We start from the raw sequence: 23841 nt of genomic DNA on the forward strand, positions 1-23841 counted from the left end.
TTGTGCGTCTTATGGTCCGAAAAATACGGTACATCTGGCCCGCGGACATTACTACATCACATCATCATTTTCAATACATGCAATACATAGACATTATTCTTTTACACCCATCATGTGACACAAAACTTAGGCAATGATCACACGGTGCCTGGCTACCAAGGGCATTGTGTTTGTTTCAATCCATTAGAGACTGCATAGTGTAATATTTAGTGTCAGACAAACTTATGATGTGGGAAGATGAACAACACACAGCATGCATAGATAGATAGAAATGAGTCTTTTCACCCCTAAAGTGTGTGTAGAGGGGTTTGTTTTTTGTTAGTTATGGATGAAGTAGTAATCTTCCTCAATTTTATTCAATAAATTTCAAGTTTGGCCCCCGACTTGGTCTAAGTTTTTAAATTCGGCCCTGTGTGTATTTGAGTTTGTCACCCCTGATCTAATCATCATAATCACAGTGTCTTAACATGGAACACCTTTTTTTAATTCTTTTCTTTACTCATTGTCTTTCTTTTTCCGCCAGTTGATGAGCGATGGTCATGTAACTCATGTAGCTGGAGTTACATTATCATGACAACCAGTTCTTTTCTTTCTTTCAGGATCTTACAGATCTTAAAAGGTAATGCTGAACTGCTCATACACTTTTGTTAGCAGATGACTTTTAGGTAAAAGAGATATAGAGACTCAGAGGCAGAAATATGTGCATGAGTGTTTGCAGCACTCTATCAGTGTGAAAAAAGGAAAGCATGCAACTATAAAATATATGCATTGGGTCAGTGCATTGTAGCTTCAGACATATGGGCCCGATGTAGAAATTAGTCCTGGGTCCCCCCCACCAAAATTCTGCACCTCGTCTGTTTGTATTACAGTTCAGACGCTGACGATTTCTAGTTGTGGTTGTGTTAGAAGAGATTCATACATCGCTATAGTGGTGGGGTGACTTTTTATTGTGGTAAATGTGGTGTTTGTTCCCTGACTGGAGCAGTGGTGATGCTCTGGCTGACCCATGAGTATAATGGTTGTCGTGCTTTAAGTCTTAAACTTTCTACAGGTGCTAGGTTTTTATCAACCAAGATAATAGTTCAGAAACATTAAAATGCTAAGTTTTCAATACTTATGCAGTAAAAGGGAGCTCCCGGGAAGCAACGTTCCAAACTCAGATCAGGTGTCCCTCCTTTTCACTCTACATCATTCGGTAGCTCGTGCAGATCTATACCAGACATTAAGGGCCAAATCTCTTTTATATACGCAGCCATAGTGTCGCAAAACTCTCCTACATGCGAGCTCTTACCCAGGAAGTAGATCTGGGTAAGACTTGGGAGGAGTGGACTGGGTTAGCCCATTCCCTGTCGAAAGTGTCCATCAATTCCTCATTGGTTGAAGCAAATTACAAAGTGCTCTTACGCTGCTATTTAGTCCCAGAGAGAATAGCCATATACAAGCCCTCTTCTCTCTTCTGTTTTAGAGGGGGTGGTGCAAGAGGTTCGATGGAGCACATATGGTGCTCTTTTCCCACAGCCCAAACTTATTGGTCAGAAATGTTTAAGCTTCTCTCCTCAATTACACAGATTTAGATGGAAAAATCCCAGAAAGCTGCTTTTTTTATAGGCTCTACCAACAACTCCCCAAATATATAAAGAAATGGGCCAAACTTTTTAAAAGCTTGTAATAAGGATACCATTCCTAGGGATCCCTTAACTTCAAAGTTGAATTGGATTATGGTCAATGACAAACTGTATCACACTCTTAGTCATACCTTAGACAAATTTGATCTTATATGGGAACCCTGGCAAACGTACAATGGGTCCTAAATGGTTTTAGTTTTTTATTAACAGATTTTCTAGATATGGAAGTCTCCCCATTTCCCTTTTTTTATTTCCTCTTCAATGTCCTTTCTGTTTTTTGATGATGATAACATTTTCCTGTTTTTATTTCATTTTTGTTGTCTAAAAACATTATATTTGTGTTCTATCCAATTGCCTGATAAGGGTGATTTCTATATTGCTTGTCTTGTTATGTGTGTTTTTTTTTTTTTGGTTTGTTTGTTTATTCTTTTTGGAAAATTGTTAAACTTCAATAAAAAGATTGAAATACAGAAACATTAAAATGCAGAGTTCACCCTACAAACCCTTGTATTCAGTGATAGTCTTTACATCTAAAAGTTGTGGTTATTCTCTGTAATGCTCTTTTTTTTTTTTTTATTAAAGGAGTCCTGTCATTTTGATTTAGGTACGTACATGGTAATGCTTAAGAGTAACACTCCAAGGTAGTCTTTTGCTATTTACTGAGATCACAGTACTCCATTTTGGCATACCTTTTATTATCTTTTTACTCAGAAGGATAGAGATCCATCTTTGTTCTGGCCTCATCCACCATCCACTTCCTGTACTGGATTGCTGGCTGAAACTTTGTAAATCCCGAAATCTGTGAGGTTCTGGTCAGTCAGACACCAACCTTCAGTGCAGCATCTTTGTGACTTGCAGTTTGATCTTCCTGCATGCAGCAGACTGATGATATCCTCCCAGCCTAGGCTAAAGCTCATGGACTGTTTTTATTGATAAAAGTTGTTTCAGTTGTATATTGTGACATGAAATTTATTCTGACAAATTTACACTTACTAAATCACTTTAGACCAGAAATATTTTTATTCTGTTCCCTAACACGATGTAGATATGAAAAGGTACTGTTAAGAAAAGAGAATCTAAGAAGAATAAAAGAATAGCACCTAGACGTGTGATTTGCTTATACGGCTCCTGGATTTCCTTTACACATTGGAATGTGTTTATGCTTGGGGCACTGTTTCAGCTTTATGACTTTACTCCTATTTTAATATTATAGTATAGTGAATGGTCTTCTGTGCACTTTTGTTGTCTTCTGTTTACACATATAAAAGACAAAATATGACAAAAGGAAAACTTGTTCAGGTAATCTCACAATTAATGAGTTGTTGATTTATGTCATCAAAGAGCATACCGCCAAATATGTGCCATTGATTTACCTAAGCTTGCATGTAGGTACATGAGTTTGTTTTGGAGTGGGGTGGGGGAGCAGCTTCTTATTTTGCAATGAAAAAAGATTACTGGTTCATGTCACTTATTTGTAAACGCATAGAGATTGTATCTTGTCTGTGGTCACCTGAATGTTAAGTGCCCCATTTTCAGTGCATATTTTCACTAGGAATTTGAGGTTGGCATCATTCCTTTTTGTTCATCCATTCAACATAAAATGCCATCACTGAAAAGGCTAGTTGCCTGACATTCTGAATTCAGAGTGAAGTTTTTGGAGTCCCCTTTTAGCAAGTATGCACATCACAGTATTCTCCCCAGCTCCTTTATCTGGGCACACCACCTGGCACTTTTCAGTAGCCATCCGGCTGTCATGAGAGAGCTGCTTGGGCTGGGCTTTGTGTACATGAAATATCAGTGACAGCTAACAGCATGCCAGCTCTGCGGTTCTTACTGATGGTTTGCTTTTAACTTTTATATGGAGCTATGATCATGCAGACAGTGGAGTGACAGAACTAAAGGTCAGATCATACGCTATCTGCTTCCCTATTCCACTATTGCACTACTACAAGTTATTACATGTATATATAAAACATGGAACACTAGAAACTGGTGTCAAAATACAGTGGCACTGGACAGCTGGGGCATAATCCAAAAATAAAAAAATGCATAGTAAAAAGACAGGAAGGCATTGTAAATTGGAACAAAATACTAGAGGTTTAGTAGAAAGTTCTGCATGGCATCCTCTTCAAATTAATGTGAATGGTCTTAACATATGTTAGTAAACAGCATAACTCATACATGCTGAAATATTTGATCCTACTAGTTTGCTGCAAAAATGCAGGCATGTTTGAGTTATCCTAATGCATAGCAATAAGCATTACACATTCAGATTAGTCCTTTAAAGATGGAACAATGTTGTTAAAATTTTCTGCTGCACCTTGTATTCTTGGAATGAACAAGGAAGAGGAGCTTGGCTAGGGATAAATGTTGTGTATCAGATTTAGACAGCATACAGTATATAGCTCTGTCAAATGACTGCTCTACAAAGACCGTCTATATAAAAATACTACTTTCGTTGCAATCGAAGACTGGTAGCCAGCAGCTCTTTTGTTTGTATAACTTGTGTTTGCAGTGTGGTTATGGTGACATTTGGTGCTGTCAAGAGGTTAGAACTACGTCACAAAGAGAATCTTAAACTAACAATCGGAGGACAAGCGCTTGGGGGCTGCACTCATGCACTCAGTGACTCCATCCATCAAGCTCTGAGCTCTTTTGTTAAAAAAAATGCAATTCTGTTTGCTGCGTATCTTTTTTTTTTTTTTTTTTTTTTTTTTTTTTTTTTTTATTTGTTTAAACTGATTCTGCTCTGAAAGCTATGTTGCTCTTGAGATTTGCCTGTAAGTCCTTGGTTTTCTAGTAATGAGGATCCTGTAACGTAGTACTGTGTTTGTTGGACCAGCAAATGGAGTGTTAAAATAATGGTGCCATCTATTAGGAGAAATGTAAGTACAAGGCCATGGGCTGCTTCCTTTGTACTTTTGTGTCCATTGTTTGCATTGTGTCGTTTGTATTAGCATTCGTGCTAATTCATTATAGACTGAAAATAATGTAGATCTCTCTGATACATTCTCGCTCTCCTTCCATCTATATACTACTATCCATAATAGTTTTTATGTCTTTTTTTATGTGCTTTGATGATTATTTTGTCATTATAACTGATGTCACATAAATAAACCTGGCTAATGTGTTGATGAAACCATCGTGACCTGGTCTATTTACCAAGTTTTTAACCAATATTCTTGTCAATTTTCACTTCTTTGTGTTCTGAAGAAACTGGTGTTTTGGACTATGTCTTTTCTCCATGAGGTTTTGCTTTTATTATCATAACCTGAGAATTGCATTGCTCTGTAAGAGAATCTTCTGTATTTCCTTATCCATCCAAATATCTTTATATCTCTTAGCTGACTATCAGCTTTGTACAACCCTATGGTGAGCAAAGGTCTTCTTCTAATTTGCCATTTTGAATTATTGGGTAACTCTAAATCCATAGTAACAGCTAATTATTTTAATACTGAAAAAGTTGTGTTTTGGATGAAACTTTGCAGAAGAGACACCTTAAACATTTGGAGGGGCAGCACTTGTCTCTGGAAATAAAAGCCTTTTAGCTTTATTCTCCTAAACCTAAAACTCTTTGTATATGCAACTCATTGTACATTCTGGGCATGCCACAGTACTGGGATGAATTCATGTCTATAAGGCCTTATATCATCCTCGAATGACCAGTTAAGACTGATAAAGATACCAATGGCAGCAGAAGATGGGTGAGGATGTTGGCACCTGGATAACTTTTTGCTGCAAAGAAGGTGAGTATAATAGATATTGTTTTTATTTTAACTAAATAATAGTTTGTAAGTCTGGTATATCAGGTCACAAGATCTGTTACTTCCTTTACTGCAGTCTCTAACCTATTTTGCACTCTGAGAGCCTCTGAGAAAAGTCTGGTAATTCCAGTTACCTTTAGAGGGTGTGCTTAGCCCTATACCAACTATTACTCCATTGATATTTGCACAGCATTTGTGCACAACTATAAATTACAACAAGAACAATGAGAATTTTTTTTTCCCCCATTTTGGTCTGTATTGGTTACTTACCTCTTTGAAGCTCTGAAAATTGGACCGTTTCTTCAAGTGATGCATCAGTCCAACTGCCACTTAGAACTACTAACCTTAAAATTGTGTTTATTAATTCAAAATATGCAGAATGAAAGGGGACTTCATTGGCACATGTATAAAATCAAGTAAAAACTTTTTATTTAGAAAATATTATTATATATTTATAAATTATAAATTAAAACACCTATAAAAGATTATTCCATTTCTCTTAACATGCAAGACAAATTTGTTATCATGTTCCTTTGGTCTTTTTGGTTTTGGTGTGAGATGGACACATTTTGGTTATCATGTTCCTTTAGTATAAACGTAATTTTGACTATTGTGGGAATAATATTTAGAAGTTTCCCACCCTAGTTGAGGAATGGAATTTTAGGCCTTTTGGTGACCTAAGTTCACACAACCTGTTATTATGACCCCTATTATTTGCTAATGACAGGGATATCCATTGGGCTTCCTGTGAAGGCTGTAAAATGTACAAACATTGGAAAAACAAAGCAAAAAGCTTTTCTCCAGACTTATATTTGAAATGTGTTTCTTGTTGATTTTGTGGCAGCTCTTGCTTTTGTAAATTGATAAAGCAGCATCTGACTAAATACACACAGGGTTACCAAACAAATAGTGATAAAATTGTATATGTGCCGGGAATGAAACTTATGTGTATGTGGTGGGGTGGGAAGTAAGGTCTGTGCTGCTGTAATTGTTTGTTTTTTTTGTGGAAGGGTTACCACTTTTATAGGTACACTTTGCTAATACCGACTAATACCCTCCTTTGCTCTCAGAACTATCATGATTCTTTGTGGCATAGTTTCAATATGGTGCTGGAAACTTCCCTCAGGGATTTTGGTCTAAATTGCCATGTGAGCATCATGCAATTGCTGCAGATCCATGATGCAAATCTACCATTTAACTACATCCAAAAGGTGTTGTATAGGATAAGGATCTGGTGACTATGGAAGAAATTGTAGTACAGTGAACTCATTGTCATGTTTGAGGAGATTTGAGCTTTGTGACATGGTGCAGTATCTGCAGACATTGGAAGATGGGTACCTTGTGGCCATAAAGAGATGGACATGGTCAGAAACAATGATCGAGCAGACTGTGGCATTAAAACGATGCTCAGTTGGTACAAAGGGCCCCAAAGTGTGCCAAGAAAACCCTATTACACCACCATTCTGAACCAAAGATACAAAGCTGAAGGGATCTGTGATTTTATGTTGTTGACACCAAATTCTGATCATACCATCTCAGTGTCCCAGTAGAAATTAGGACTCATCAGGTCAGGCAACTTCATTGTTATATGAGAAAATCCCAGCAGTTTCTGAAAGACACCTTGAAGCCACCTAAACTATCAACTATGCCACCTTCAAAGTTACTCAGATTACCTTTCTTCCCCATTCTGATGCTTTGTTTAAACTTTAGAAAATTGTCTAATGTCTAATGCAATGATTTGCTGCCATTAATTAACCAATTAGATATTTGTGTTTACAAGCAGTTGAACAGATGTGTGTGTGTGTGTGTGTGTGTGTGTAATTATGATTGTAATTATTTTTAATCATGTTGAATGTACCGATTTAAAAAGGGTTAATGGAAAAGGCTCCTCCTTTGTACTGTTGTGTTTAGTACAGGATGCCTGGGTAACTATGAAATGACCTTGAAAGCAGCAATTCCCCTAGGCTGTCTTGGTCAGTCATTTACTACATTAACTTTGCATAGGATACATAGGAGTTAGCGTGTAAGTTCACCATAACTAACTTTTGAGCCTTTTCATGTTCCATGTTTTAAAATTCTGAAGGTGTGATATTTCCTTTTCAGAATGCACAGAGGGAAAACATCAGGAGACAGTGATTGGATTTTGCTTTAGAATTAGAGGAATGATTAAAAAAACAGGTACATACCCCAGACACCAGGATCAATCCTGTGAAGTTTGGACTCTAGAATCCTTACACCATATTGGCCTCTTGAAGCCGCAGTGTGAGGTATGGATTTCTGCGTCTTTCCTATGATTTCTGATCAGTTGTGTCTCCAGCAAGAAATATTTCAAAAAGATATCTCATAGGTGTATTCTGAGCATTTTCTTTCTGAAAGAGGAAGAAATCATCTATTTATTTGTAAACTTGAAAACTTCCAGATTTGACCTCCTTCTGAAAACTTCCAGATTTGACCTCCTTCTAAAACTGCTAGTTGTCTGGCTATCTTTATCTTCTGTACCTTTTTATTCACTCATGTGGAAGAAACCCCTAGCAAGTGAAATTAAGTTCTTACATGTGCAATTGCTTAAGTGATGGAGAAAAACCATTGAATGAATATGGCAGCCTGGGAAATGGCATTTTGTAAAGAAGAGGTCATTGGTGCCAGACTACATATTTCTCTTGGTGCAGTACAAAAACAATAGCAATAGTATAGTATTATGTGTAATATCCTTCACAGAGACCTGTGTGTCCTTACTGTGACATAATTAAAAAAAAAAAAACTTCATAAATGATGTAATCTTCTTTCAGTGGTTTTGAGTATGCAAAGTTCACTGTTTTTTGACAACTGCAGATGGCAATCAGGCAGGTAAGTATGTTGTATTGCAAAAGGGGCATTGCCTGTCCTTTTCTGCAATAATGAACTGCGTTATTGCTCATTTTCAAAGTGTACCTATAATTCCATTTTTAAAGCTGTTCAGCAGAGTTACTGTTTTGGTTGGATTTTTTTAACAAGTATAGGTAGCTTGATGATAGACCAAGCTGTATAATATGTAGACTGTTTCCATACTGCATTGTGATGTGCTTATATGGTGATAAAAATGTAATTATTTTAAAACCTGGTACACAAAATAGCTGTTGATTGTGCCAAAATGCATAGTCCTTGTCAATTTCTGTGAACTGAAAAGACGCAAACATCCTTACCTAGTTTGTGTAAACCACTTATCCTATCAGGTAGAGATGAGAAAAGGTAGACTTAAGCTGCGTACACACGGCAAATTTTTCTCGCCCGATAATCGGTATCGGCCAATTATCGGGCGAAAATCTGCCGTGTGTACAGTCGGTCGTCGTCCATCGTCCGACGACCGTCCTGGCGGATCCATGGACGATGGACGACGACCGATCCTAATGAAAGGGAAGGGGAGAGTGCGCAGCAGGGTGCCGCTCCGTCGCTCTCCCCCTCCCCTCTCCATAGAGCATGAACGGTGCTGTATGTACAGCATCGTTCATGCATCGTGCAGTCTTTTCTCGTTGGAAAGGATCGTGAAAGATCCTTTCCAACGAGAAAAATTGCAGGTGTGTACGCAGCTTAACACCGATCAGCCAAAACACTGAAACCACATGCATAATATTGTGTAGGTTGTGTAAGTTTATCAGTAATTTGTGCCACAGTGTCTCTTCTCTGGTGTAGGACCACACTGGCTGTACAGCTTACCTATGGTGCCTCCTGTATTAGGAACCTGTTACTTTGCCTGGAATTAAAAGCTAAAATGTTGCCCTAATGTTTAATGTGCATACATGTTATGTTCTTAATATTTAACTTTCTTCAGAAGCTTTTACAGAACATTTTTAAGTAACATTGGCTTTATTAGCTGTCTCAAACTGGATAGAATGCTTACTTTTTGTCTTAACCTTACATGAACCATGGTAGCAGCACTTTTTAGTGACTTGAGATAGCAGGAGATACTTGAAATTCCTCAGCAGAAAAACATTGGAATCCTTGGGGTCACATCCAACAATGTGATTAAGAGGCTGTTGTTTTCCTGTTGAATGGCAATGTTTTCTTTGCCAAGGCTCACGTCTATTGAATTTGGCATTTTCTAAACACAATATGTTTACATGATGTGATGCATTTTATGTCAGGATAAGATATCAGTTTGCCCATACTTCTGTTCAGCATCAGTGTTGGTGCCCTGCCATGTATTCTGTATGTGTGTGTATGTATTGTATCAAATACTTAATTGTGAGATTTCTTTCATGCCCTGGTGGCAACTCTACAGTTTGAATTTCAGAACACTTTCAAAACTCTTTGGGTCTTGTGGGAAAACCTGGACGATCCATCAACCTGGAATGGATTGCTTAAAAAAAAATATTTTGTTATTAGTTGAATGTTTTCAGTCCAGGACCAGTTCCATGTTTTGCTGGATCACCTAGGTTCTCCCAGTGTTGGAGAGCTTATTTAGTCTGGACCTTTTTGTCCAGGACAAAAAAAACCCATAACAGAGCTTCCAACCCATCACCACTTTATGCAAAACTAGAAAAAGTTTGGACAGTAGATACAGATTAAGCACATTTTTTATATATGGCTGTCTAGAATTGGATTTTTGATTAGGGTAGTCTTTTGGTGGCTGTGTCCATGAAGGAGTTTCAAGAATGGCCATGCATAGCCCAGTTTGAAGGCGATTGTCGGAAGATCTTGTTTTTGAATGTTGGGTGCATTAGATTATCTGAATGGAACTGGGATACCTGCTTAGTTAAGTTTTCTAAATATTTGTATTTGTTAGTGGACTTTTTGGTTTTCTATTTCTTGAGTTCAATTTCATCTGTATGTGTGTGAGATATTTAGCCAAATAAATCTATAGTCTCAGTATTGTAATACATATATAGTGACAGGTGCACTGACAGTAAGCAAACATAATGCTTTTTGTTCTCACTTGTGCAACTTTCTCTTATTCTAAAAGAATATGAGCTAACAATGTATATTAGCTGTGCTACTATGTAATGGGGAGAATTGTGTTTTTTACAGGTAATATTAGTTTGGGACAAATGCATGCAAGATAATTATATTGGCAAAAGGTTTAGGAGGCAACCCAGTCTATAATTCTGCTTTCTGCACAGTAATTACAGTTTATAATTACTAATGGTAAGTCTATCATTCTGCACAGACTATTTGAAACAATCCGTCCCTTTCTTTGGTCTATTTCTTCTTTTTTTATTTCCGTTGTCCCTTTTTTTTGTGTAGGGCCAATTGATCTCTTCAAAAACATTTTGTGGTATTGCAGACTATACAGTTTATTATTGACTTATAATATGTACTCCCTGAGAAGTACTTCATGGTAGTTTATTTAATAAAATCTAGCACTGATTAGCTGATAGCGCTGCACTAGTAAGGGTCCTTTGTAAATGTGTTTGCTTAGTTATCAGTCACTTCTTGCATTTTATCTTTTTGTAACTGTTCCAAGTGGCCCCTTTATCTCCAGTTATTAATTCCGGTCTTGTGTCCTTACTCCTTCAGTCAAGTGTTAACTAATAGAGGCTGGCTCCAGCCAGAGGATTTTGGAGAGGGAATGTGTAGATAACAACAAGGTTACCAGTGTTAAGAACTTCTAAAGAAATTACATATGAATGGCATGTGATTTATAGGATATCCTGTGCAAATAAACATTTGCTGAATGTTTTATCATAAACTGAAAAATTGCCTGTTAACATAAATGACTGTGACAGGACATTAGAAGCTGGTAAATGTATGACCACAAGTATGCTGTCATTTGACACAACACAATCTCATTTTAAAGGTGAAATATAGTTGTTCAGTGTAGCAGAGATTCATGTTAAGAAGATCTGTTTAATATAAGCAACCTTTTATGGTGTGTTCTGTACCCATTGTGAAGTCATGTTACACTGTTTTGATAATTCATTTTGATTATAAAGAAAAGACATTAAAAATTATGCATTTTGTTACAGGTTAGCTTTCTGCTTCTTCACACGAGGACAACCTAAATGGAAATGATACCTGTCAGGCAATTCTACATTAAAATAGAATGCACCATTTATGGCTGTGAACTAATTTAGCTGTGACTATTTTATTCTGGAGCCCCATAAGTCTTGTCTGACTTCTGCATTCCACATTGTATCACTCAGTCTTTTTCTGCTGTCAGCTTTCTCATAGAAATACAGAAAAATCATATTTGCAATTCTTTTTAGTATAGAATGGCTAAATATACATCTGTTACTTATTCTTTTCAGTGTTCACTGAATTGCAGAATGTTATATTACAGTGCTGACCTGCAGTGGTCTTGTTCAGGGAGCCTGGCAAGGCAGACCGATCTGGCCAATGTATGGGCATGATAGTATTGTGGGCCAAATATCTTGCCGTTTTAAAACTGGTAGAAAAAGCATTTCAAATGTGGGTAGCACACAGCCCCCAAAATATAAGCTTGAGATGTCCTTCTGCATCCAGCAGCAGCCTGGACAAATCCACAAGCTTATTTTCAAAGGTAACCCTGTATGGTAGCCAACATGCTGGGTGAATGATATAATTAAGCTATAATTAATATAAGCTAATATAATAATAATAAGCTATAATTGTACTATACAGAATAAAGGCACCTTGGAGGATACAGGGACATGGTTTGTGCTACAGCTGTAGGGCGTAATAGTTGAAGGAAGTCCTACACACTGCTTTCAAGAAACCACCCTTTCAGTAAAGTACAGTTCTGCCTACTTATTGTATACATAATATTATATATTGAGAAATATAAAGCACTTATGCAACAAGAGAAGTGGTACTTCAGAACACAAAGTCCACATATACAGAATATGGTTTACTTCCCACTATGTGCTGCATTTTTCAAACCTTGCACGCTTTTACATACGTTGGAGGTCGCAACTGATGCATTTTAATGGGCAGCCCAATGCACTACGTCACACAGAAATATAGTGTATGTCGCCTGTCTCAAAGAATAACTTACTGTAACACATGGCAGTGCATTACTGGTGTTACTGGCAATGCACTACAGGGTTATGAGAGTCCTTAAAACATCCACTTATGAATCTAAGAGTCTTACATCCAGAAAATAAAACAAGTTAAGTGACACTATGTAGTGTCCACACATACAGAAAGAGGAAAAGTTACATTCAGTATATAGTAATGTGTTCCTGATTTGACCATGGACATTGCATTCATCAGCTATCGATGTTAAAAGGATAATGGCTCTCCAGGTGATTTTTTTTTTTTTTTTAGGGATTTGCATTAAAAGGTAACTACCATTCTGTTTTGAAATAGAGGTTATTCACTGGTTGTTCACACAATAGTTGCATGTACACTGCTCAACTTGCTCAGCTATTCATAAATGTAAAAAGAGAGATGCAAAAAGGATGAGGGGAAGGGTATATTGGCCTGACACTAACCATCATGGATTTCCAAAACACAGAAAATCCCTGAAACTGGCAGGGGACAAAATACAGGTGACTGGTTGATTTTGCAGCTTTGTTTTACTCATTGCACCAACCCTCATACAAACTGGTTTAATAAAATACCACTTACAAAGTTTCAATGATTATTATCATTAAACAGGATTTATATAGCACCAACATATTACACAGCAATATATATTAAATAGGGGTTGCAAATAACAGACAGATACGGACAATAATACAGGAGGAGGAGAGCACCCTGCCCCAAAGAGCTTACAATCTAAGAGGTGGGGAGAGGTATCACACAATGATGTACTGCATGTTTCTGTAAAAGGTTATTCACAGTAGCCCTGCACAGTGTTGTGTGTTTCATTCAAGTCAGACCGTTTATTTGCACAAATTATACATGAAGAATTTAGGGCAGTGCATCATTTGTATGAATGGGCCCTCAGAACAAACAGGTGATTTATTTTAAAATATTAATATGATTGTACTGCACCACAGATAATGATGTAACTTTGTAAAATCAACAAAAGTGCATAGTACAGAGGTGAAAAACAACATTTACTAAATTATGCCTAACAAAGCATTCATCAAGTACAAAAACTAGGGAGAGAGTTCTGCCCTTGGGAGCTAACAATCCAAAAGGATGTAGGAAATGTAATGGCAAAGGCTTTTTAGATCAGTAAAAAAAAGTTATGAATATTTTATTATCGTAAGGGTCTCTCGTTTCACCTTAAACCACTCAAAAAAAATATGTAAAGAGTCACTAAAATACTTACCTTTTTTTTGACTTCCATACTGCAGGAAGCCACCTGTGGGGAAAAAAAATGTAAATGCTTACCTTCTACGTTTTCTGCATTCCTTTGGGAAGAATCTCGGTGAGTGCCCTGTAGCCCAGAACTCTATGAAGTTGGGTTGTGAGAAATTATGAGGTTGACATTAGTAAATGCATATGAAATTCTCAGTAGATTAGGTAAAGATCTTATGATCTATAGATGAATTCAGTATTGAAGTCAGCGTTGGTTAAAAAGTTGGGCAACTAGCATTTTCAGAAGGGTAGACCAACAGATACTGCTAACATTTTTCTCTCCCTGCATGCCTTAGTGGGATTTAAAAAAAAAATAATGTTCCTTAAAAGGATATGACTAACACTCTGTTTTTACAAATATAAAAAAATCTGTTTTCTAGAATGACTTTCCACAGTTACTGGTCATTGATGTGAAGCATGATCTGTTTCAGCCTTCTATCAGGCCTTCACTTTTATTCTTCACTATATATGGGAATAACTCTTGACCTTACATTCTGCATTTAATTTTTGCCAGGAAACATGGAGGGTGACAAGGCTTTCTTTCAGCATAACAAACTTGTCAAGCCCTTTACTGGTAATGCCAAGTGATTATTAGATAACTACACAATGGGAGAGTTTCTTACATATCAAGTAATTGTTGGCCTCTGTTCTGTTTTGTTAATGGTGGCTATCCATAAATTATTTTAAATTGACACTCAAGGCAAACAGCAAAGCTGTTTTCCAACCACCGTATTTGTGTTTTGTGGTTCATAGGCACAGCCAGCCTGACATTAGTTTTGGTTGTGCAGTGGACAATGGAGGCAATTTTATTCAAATCGTATACTTGGCCTTTAAGACACAACTATACATACTAATTTTTGATGCCATGACACCCTTTTGCAAATACTGCTGTGCTGATCTGCCTTGTTCATTAAGCCTTAATAAATTTGGCACATTGATGTAAAGTTTTATTACATTGTTTAGGTTATATAGAACAAAAGTTTTCAAAATGCAGAAAGCTGCAGAACCCGTTTAAGGGAAGGGCGGACATTACTCATTATTGGGTTTGTAGCAAGTTGTAGATCTGGGTAGTAAATCTACTAACTGGTGTACTTGATGAGCAGAATGTTCCATAACGTGATGCATGCATTTACAGTGTGAGTAGATATAGTTAATAATCACCTGGGTGTACCTGTATGTGTGGATAGGCAGGAAGGTGTGGCTGGCTGTCAAAATATAACATCTCCTGGGTGTGAGAGAGGGGAGAGAATATCAGGAAACAGGTTTATTGTGATTTCATTTTATCATTCTGGATGGCTGCCAAAATATGTTTTCATAGGTGATGTGTGATTTTTTTTTTTTTTTTTTGATAACTTACATGAACATGAAATGTAGTTGGGGATGGTAGATATTCCTGCAGGCATTATATCCTAACTAAACCCAAAATCGAACAAAGTAAATGCTTAAATCAATTATGTTGATTAGTATAAATTTATTTTTATATTATAAAGTATAAACTCAGGAAGTAAAGGTTGCAAATTCAAAAACCCATCGTGTAGCTTTGCATCTAGCAACACAACTAGGGCATAAGGGCAATAATTTGCAGAACTGGGGTCATTCCAATGTCCTGCCTCTCCTCATGTACACCCATGGCTTTTTCTATAATGCAGGGATGCTTGGAAATGTAATCTGCCATGTATTAGTTTTTCCTGCTTTTGCTACCATAGTGTCACATCTAAATGACTGCCCCACTGGATGAATTTAGAGATGAGCAAACAGATGCAGTGCAATGTGCAAGAACCTTTGGCCCAATAAACAAATTTTTGTCTACCACTTTGCTTTATCACACTGTTTGTATCCATTTATCAACCTGATAGTTGTTAGAATTTTCCTTCAATTTCATTGAATCAGTGTTCATCAGTGTTCATTTTTGTGTTCAGTTGGGTTTTAGGCAACCTCAAGGCAAACTGGTGCAGCAAAAAATTTTACAGAAATGTGCACTTTCATTGAATAGAATTAGCAAATGTAAAGATTGCATTTCCTAGTTCTAAATAAGCCCTTTAACATTCCTGTATACTGTAAATGGTGATGAATTGATCATGAGATGTAAGTACAGCCATCACCAAGGCACTGGAATAACTCTTCTTCTCTGAACCAGGGAGTACTGGAATGTTAATTTGTATGTATGGTATAGTTCAAGTGCTATTTTTGAACAAATCATTGCAAACCAAACACACCATTCAAACATCTGAATCTTCAGTTACAAAACATAATAGTTTTTGAAGGTATGACTGATCCTATATATATACAAGTGGTAATGTGTTGTCATTTTGTCAGCTTACTATGACGAACATTGACATTTGTAGCAACTGAAAGAAAACTTTTGGCAACAGTGGGTAAAGGAGCAGTGTAAATACTGTATTGGGTCATTAGTAAAAATGAAAACAATAGATACAATTATACATGAAAGAAATTGCTGCATGACATGACCTCCCATTAGATATACGGGATGTATCTGAAGTGCAGCAGCCATATCGACCTAACAGTTTAGCACAGTGTTCTAGTAATTGTAATAGTTTTATATGGGGCAGTTTTATAAATAAAATATAAAATGTTCAGGCATGTGTGAGCATTTATTTACAAGCCCTTCTATGATCCGCTCACAGCAATGGAACAATGAACATTGGAATAATTGTGGTAGTAGATCAAGGCAGGGCCGTAATAGAAGACGCGTAGTAATCACAGTTTGTGCAGTTAATTTGTGTTATCAGTGCAGTACTAGTAGCTGTTACTGCACAGCTCTATGTGTTTTGTTGTAATTTGTATGTACATAACAAGTGTGGCTCTGGGAAACTCTGCTTTGTGCCTATTTTTGTCACATTGGAGTTGGTGACAGACATGGACAGTTCTTAACAGATTAAAAATAATTTCCCCCTCTCAGAAAAGAGCAAACATTAATCAGCAACTTTAAGCAGACTTTGATTTATTCTTAAAGTGTTTCTTTTTTTTCTATTATGTAACAGTTTCAAGTTAAGAAAGCTCATGTTAGGTTTTTTTTTTTTTTCTAACATTTTTTATTTTTGAAAAACATAATTAACAACAAAAACAAGACAGTAACAAATCAAGACAAAACAGGGTAAGGGTAAATACGGGAAACAAAGACCGGTATGTTACACATTCCACATAACAATAAAAAAAGAGAAACAACTTGTGGTCTAGATACAGACAACATCATGTTAGGTTTTAACGTTCTGTGTACAAGCACCGCATATGTTAACTATGCACTATGGATATGAAAATATTATAATAAAAAGAGCAAAAGAAAAGTAAAGCTGGCAGAGATTACACTTTGGTGGATCTGAAGGGAATTCAGCAGATGACTAATGGGTAATTTGTTTGTCATGTGTATAAAAACAATTGAGTACAATTAATTGTAATCACTTCATAATCAAAACAGGAGGGGCAAAATATTGTACAAGTGTGGGTACCTGCCAGAATATGGATTGGATTGGATTACCTGTTGGAGTTCACAATATGCAGCAGATCTCTTTAAGTGTGGTATTTAGAGATGAGCAGTTGATGAGTGATTCAGTCTGTTAGCATCCACCCAAGATTTAAAGAACAGAGAGTTGAACAGCTCTTTAATACCGTGTTGTGCACTTTTCTATATTCTATAGGCTGTAAACTCCATTACAAGGCTGTGCGTTTTCATTGTAACCTTCATGTAGCCCTATTTATGAAGCTTGAGCAGTGGATGAGTGCGGTGTACATTATTGGGGTTCTCTTTAAAGGTGAGTGTGCACAGAAACTATGGAAAGGGTGGCCTGTTAGGCATCATTATTAAATAATTGGTTAACATGGGCAATATTTCTGCTTTTGAAATTTTGAGGGACATAGTTCGCATCCACAGATGAAATCAGAGCATGAAAATAGAATGGGAGAGTAGAGCATTAATATTTTTCCAATTTCTCTGAAAACTGCACTTGGATTAAACAGTTTAGATAAAGTAAAAGTTAAACTAAAAGTTCATCTGATCTTGCCCTGTTCCTGGGCTGATAGAATATCATGGTCATCAAGTCCTCTGCTGTCCCACCAGATTCTGCCCATGCACTTTACATCTGTTGTCTGCATTAGGGCCCATCAAACTGATCCTCTCCACCCCAAGCAAGGCGCAGGGTAGGTGGAGAGAAGAATTCACTATTGGCATCATGTATGTTCGATCAGGCTTTAAAGGTAACATTTAAAACATTTAAAGAGAAGGTTCTCTTTCACCTAATGGCCTAATTACTACTATGTGTGTTATCTGATCCACTGTACCTGCTACATTGGTCTTTTTCACAACAGAGCAGTTTAATCTAAAGGAAAGTATTAGGTTTTGAGTGTCTCTTTTCATTGGTTGGTTAGATAAGAAAACCTTAAAAAAAAAGAGATTATATATATATATATTTGATATACCCTGTTTTTGCCTGTGTTTGTTGAGAGCATAATTAGAAAATATATCTGTGGGAACAAGTTTGAATGCAGGAGAAGTGATATAATAACAAATGATGAGACTGCAAACATTTTTAGAACCAGAAAGAAATGCAGAAATAAATTCTTAGGGACTAAAAAAAAGTCTCATGGTTGCTTATGTACATAACCAGACTATTTAACTGTATATTAAGCTAATTTATTTTATTTTAGTTTTTTTGGAAAAGTGAGGACAGGGGTTAGCACCCTGGAGGGCTTTTTCTGTTATGCGGGGCTCTGTTAGAGATTTCTTCTGTTTTACCAGACCAACAAAGGAAAATCTGCTGACAGAAATAAAAATGTTTTAGATGTTTTTTTAGAGTATGTTAAGGCTAGAACCCATCTATACTTATTCTTAACTCCTATCTTTGTTTTTTTATTACAATTTTAAAATGGTTCTCCCCACAAAATGTGGTAATTGCTTTTTATTAAAAATAAAAAAAGACAATAAAGTAGATTGAATGTATATTAAATATAACATTTAAAACCCAACAAGACAAATGGCAATACATTTGTGAGGGATATCAGATTAGGATCAGTATTAGTTTTATTGCAGCATTAGGAATTATGTAAAGTGAACTGTGCATAAATATTTATTGATTATACATTTTATATATGTACACGCACACCCCCAAATAGATAAATAGAACCTACTATACAAGTCATCGTGTATACTCCAATCCTTTGCAGCCTTCTGGCAGAAATCTGGTTCTCATAATTTAAATATTTTCATTTTGCAATCCCAAAATAAAGTACAATGTGTTATGTGCCCCTCTCATAAAATACAATTTTCAGTTAGCTTATGATACATTGCAAGCTAAACTTGCACTTAATCAAATTTTTTTGGACATGTTGGTAAATATTGATCAAAAGTTATATTAAGTATACAAAAGATTGACTACATCTGATCAAAATTCTGATGGGTTTCAATCTCTCGGGGTGATGGGGGATAGCGAAGGGCAGAATCCGGTACACATGTATACGGAGTTTTAGGACTTCCAACTGGTTGATTCCCAGCTAAAATGTGGATCTGGTTGGTTGGTTGGTTGGGTGCAGAGATTGCAGCAGATTTGCTCATGTGTACTAGGTCAACAAAAACTCCAAGTTTAAATAGGTTGTTAAGAAATATTTTGGGCTACTCTTGACCATGATGATGACAGTGACTGTGACCATTGATTTGCATTGGCCTGTTTTCCCATGCTCTACTCTGAAGTACTGATGAATGATGTTTAATGTGAGTCAGGATGAATAAGCATATATTTATAATAGATCACAAATCCAAAATTGCAAAATTTCAATGAAATGGGCAACATATGTTTATATTGCAAGGAATCCCTGCTGTCCTCATGGTAGTGACCAGTTGCCAGACCTTAGCGATATCAAATGAGAACAGGAAGGAAAAGTGTAGGTAGTACATTTTTGTTGCCACAGAATTGGGAGGCCTGACTCCTGGTGATTGGGGTGGCAATAAAGTACCAGAATGTTAAGTTCCCTACAGAAGAGGAATTCTATGGAGCAAGCTAAGGTTATCTTTTGAGATTACATTGTGATTTCTTAGTTGTTCTCACAGTATTTGCAAAGACAGCACTGAATATAGACTTGCATGAGATAGCATTACATACTTTACACCTTTTAATTCCTCAAGCCATTACGCCTTCATCCTAATGCTGGACTGATTTCGATTGGCAAAGCTCTTCCTGATATTGCCAAAGCTACTTCTTTCTGAATTATGCTGTTAAAGAAGTCCATCATAATATTAGGCCTATAGGAATGTGTTTAAGGTGCTTGAGAACTAGCAAACTGTCACACTTCTGTGCTGGCACTTTCTGCAATGTATCAATACAGTGTTATACTTACAAAATCATTGCGTGAGAGTGTACTGATAGAACAGTTGCACTACTTTTGCATGTAATCTAGATAAAACAAACTTATTGCTCTGTTATATGTTCCATATGATGGCATAATTTCATGCAAAGCATTTCTGCCTTGGGATGAAAATATAAGATCTGAACTGAAAGAATTTTGATTAGAATGTGCCTAGGTTTGCAAAGCCGTTAGACATATCTTATCTTGTCAATGTTCTCTCTCACCTGTTGCAAAATATTGTGTAAACCCTCAGTGAAGGTATCCGGGAAATATAAATTTCACATTAAAACAAACAAGCTGCTATGCCAGAGGTAAAGATCCTCTGCTGCAGTTGTGTCATTGTCCTATATTTTAACACAGTAATGTGGCTTTCATACGTATTTGCACATGTATACTACCCAACCTCTGTTTTTACCTGAGCAGTTCAATTGGTTTGGTGTGTTTTGATTTGGTACAGACGCTAAAAGTTTTCAACCACCTTTCCAAGATGATGTCTGGCCTTTAGGTGTGTTGCTGTACTTTTAAGAAGGAATAGGCTGCCTCCATCCAAGCCTAGTTTCTACTCTTTACCATATACATATCCCATACCTGGAAACTGGCATAATTAAAAAGTAGGGCTTGTTCACACAGACAGACATTTTGTGGTATTCCTACTGCTTACCAGATGTCCAATATTGGGCCGCCTATCATCTTAGGATGATTTGTAGACAGTTTTGACAGGCATTTATGAAACTTCTAAAACATTTGTCTTGCACAAGATTTAGAGCGGTATAGAAAGTGGAAACATTGCATTTGTTACTACATGTAAGTTGTATTTTTTAAAAAGCAGAATCAAGCTTGCTTTCCCTTTCTTTTTTGCAAGCCCTTACCCGATCCATTTTTACGTCCAGAATCTTCGGCCATCTTGATTGGCGAGGCCAGAATGACGTGACTACTGCTCATTTGCATGATTTTCAATTTTTTCCTGGCATCTAAGCATGCCAGGATCATGGTGTGTGCACATTAGTGTTTGTTTATTTTTAAAAGAATACGAACAGCCAGGTAACTTGCCTTTTCCCAATTTTGTCTGTCTTTGATAACCTGTCCATCAGAAAATACTTATTGCTTGCTTGTCACTCTGATTCTTTGTCCTTAGGATCTTTCTGAGCTGCTTACCTGGAATTCCAACTTTCATTGAATGCATGTGACTCAAAAGTATTCAGTCTGTATTCAACCACGAGCAAGCAACTGTTACTTTTAAATGTAAGCTACTAATAGCAGCCCCCATATTTCTCCCATAACAAGTGCACTTTAAAGTATGCTATAAGTCAGGAACTCAGGAGCAACATTAATCATGGTCTAATTCTCCTCCTATGACATTTATCTGAACAAAGAGACATGCACAGTTTGCTACCTGAACACCTGGTTTAGCTTTGCTGGGAATGTGTTGTAAACAGGGAGTGTAATAACGCCATCCTGTAATGTCATACTAATACTTTCTTCCCAAACAGGCTGTAATGCTTACAGGCATACAATGATGCCTGAGGGTACCCAGTCCTGTAAAACACTATAACGCTTTAAAAAAAAAAAAAAAAATCATCTGTATACATTGATATAGATCTTTCCTAAACCTGCATTCTCAGCATGGGAATTGTTTGATTTGTTGTAATTTACCTTTCCTTTTATAAACCACATCCCTCTGATTTGCTGTTTTAATTTACTATTGTATTTTTTATATTCTTCACACTGAATACAATGAAGAGGCAGAAAATCTAAAAAAAATTAATTTTGGGTTTATAAGATAAATTTTGGGTTTATCTTGTATCTGTAAAATAAACCCGTCAGCACAGGGTCTTTGCTTGTAAAAGCATAGACGCAAAAAGAATGTTACATATATTTACATTTGCAGTGGGATATTTCTAGCCTCTACTTCACTGCCTATCATTATCTGCAAGTAATTGGATGGGTTGAATACCTGTTTCCCCCACTAGTTCCTACCACAAAACTTGTACGTTCTGTAGTGATCACACGTTCTGTAGTGTAGAAAATACAGGGAGCAGTAGGGGAAAAGGTTATTCACACACATGAAAGTGTAGGAATTCTTTTTTTTTTTTGCTGAAGTTGGGCTTTAAAGCTTCTCAAGAATTACTGGACATGCCGTATGAAACTCTGATGACCACATCCACAAGTGAAGCCTTTCTTCTTTGCAAAGTGGGTACTTTGCAGTGTGCCACCTTTCCCTCTTTTCTTCAATATAGTTTAGATAATATGGTTTCCGGTGATAACATAAAAGATTATGAAAATAAAATATACCCCGTATAATAGGGGAAGAAAGCAAGTACCAAAGGTGAGTGGTTTCCACAACCTAAATCTGGTGTTCAGTAAAAGGGGGCACGGATAACAAATATGCCCCTGACAAGAGGCTACAATGGTAAACAACAGGTAGGGGTTTTCTGGGCATCATTAATCTCACTCTTACATAAACCACTGGCCTGGACAAGGTTGGTTTCAGTACAGGTATGCATTAAGAAAATCACACTCCAGTTCTAGTCCTCCTACTTTTCTTCTTGTAACTTAATGTTTTGCCATTTTATATACACATTTAGGGTTGTTGATACCTTGCCAATGGTGGTGGTATGTTGGTAGAATGCTTTTGCTAGGGCATCCCAATGCACATGAGTTTCAGCTCATCGTAACACACCCCCATGCATTGTGGTGTGCTGGTTTGAAAATAAAATGGTAGTGTGATATTTTTTTTTTTTTTTTTTTTGCTTTTTTATGTTTTTGATACAAGACATATCAACACATGATTTGAAGCATTAATGTGAACGTGTTACTGCAGGATGAACAGGTGTGAATTGAACTTTAGGTTATGGGTCTCCTAATACATTAAGGAAAGTAATGTTCATTATGATTTGGTTTCTCAAACTCTCCCACTTTTCCTTGAATCTTGGTATGTAGACATTGAACAGATCTGTAGTTGACAGCAGTTTGACAGTAAAGTCAAAGACAGAGAAGTATTCCTCATGGTGTTAAGGACAGGAAGGTGTGCATTGCTGAAATGTCAGGCAATGCTGTGCATGTAAAAGGACTTAATCACTGCCTGTGTCTTACATGTCACACTTCACAGTTAATGAACAGCTAGGGAGTGTGAAGGATTGTCAGACTGTAATGGCATGTGCTCATTCAGGGGGAAGGAGCTGCTGTACAGGAATGTCCTGCATTTCCACCAGCTGTTCAGGAGAGGCAGCTGCCTGATAGGAAGTCACCTGTGTACTGTCCACTTTCCCGCTGTATGTTTGGGAGACCTCCGACTGTCTCACACACAAGGTAAACACGTTGCGTCTCAGCTTCTTCTACTTGACAGCATGTCTGTCATTGACTTTTCCTAATCCAGCAAACTATTGGATGTGGGATGCCTCCAAGCTATACTTAGTAGCAGCCCAGTACTGCCTCCCTGTATTTAAGATCTTCATTTGTGGTGTCACCCTGGAGTCATGTTGCACCTCTCTGGTAATGTTCTATTTCTTACCCATATCAAGTAAACCTGTTCTTTCCAGGTAAGACTTTGTCTTGTTTCAAGCCAAAAGCTATATATTGGTAAAGTCAGCAAATTCTGGTTGGAAAGGGCATATTGGAAAAATGTATTTCAAGTCTTCCTGTTTTAATGTAATCTCCATTAAATGGCTTGGCTTTAGTGGATTGTTTGTTACTTGTGTTTGGAGACCACATAAATGTGCTATACAGTTGCACGAAAATACATTTAAGGCAAGCGAGTATACATTATTTGTGTGGGTAAAATGCATGTGTAATATTAATTATATATTACATTATTCTTTATAGTAAAAGCAACAATATCTATGGATGTTTGAAGAGCAATGCCTGCAGAATATAAGCTTCTGTTTGCATTAAAA

At 36.9% G+C, this 23841-nt stretch overlaps 1 protein-coding gene across 4 annotated transcripts in view; it reads left to right on the top strand.

The window, feature by feature from the left end:
* Positions 1 to 23841, top strand: part of KANK1 (KN motif and ankyrin repeat domains 1) — a 99541-nt gene that overhangs the window by 20615 nt on the left and 55085 nt on the right. Inside the window, exon 1 of one of the 4 annotated variants that reach the window (XM_072404195.1) lies at positions 4402 to 4510. The exons of 1 other annotated variant lie outside the window; for it this stretch is intronic. The gene's annotated coding sequence lies outside the window, so the exon portion shown is untranslated. Of the gene's footprint in view, positions 1 to 4401; positions 4511 to 23103; positions 23258 to 23341; positions 23488 to 23841 lie in introns of those variants that run through there. 2 more of the 4 variants (XM_072404193.1, XM_072404194.1) reach the window with 2 other exon arrangements.

The sequence above is a fragment of the Pyxicephalus adspersus genome, chromosome 3 (genome assembly GCF_032062135.1).
Source record: "Pyxicephalus adspersus chromosome 3, UCB_Pads_2.0, whole genome shotgun sequence".
NCBI classification, from domain to species: domain Eukaryota; kingdom Metazoa; phylum Chordata; class Amphibia; order Anura; family Pyxicephalidae; genus Pyxicephalus; species Pyxicephalus adspersus.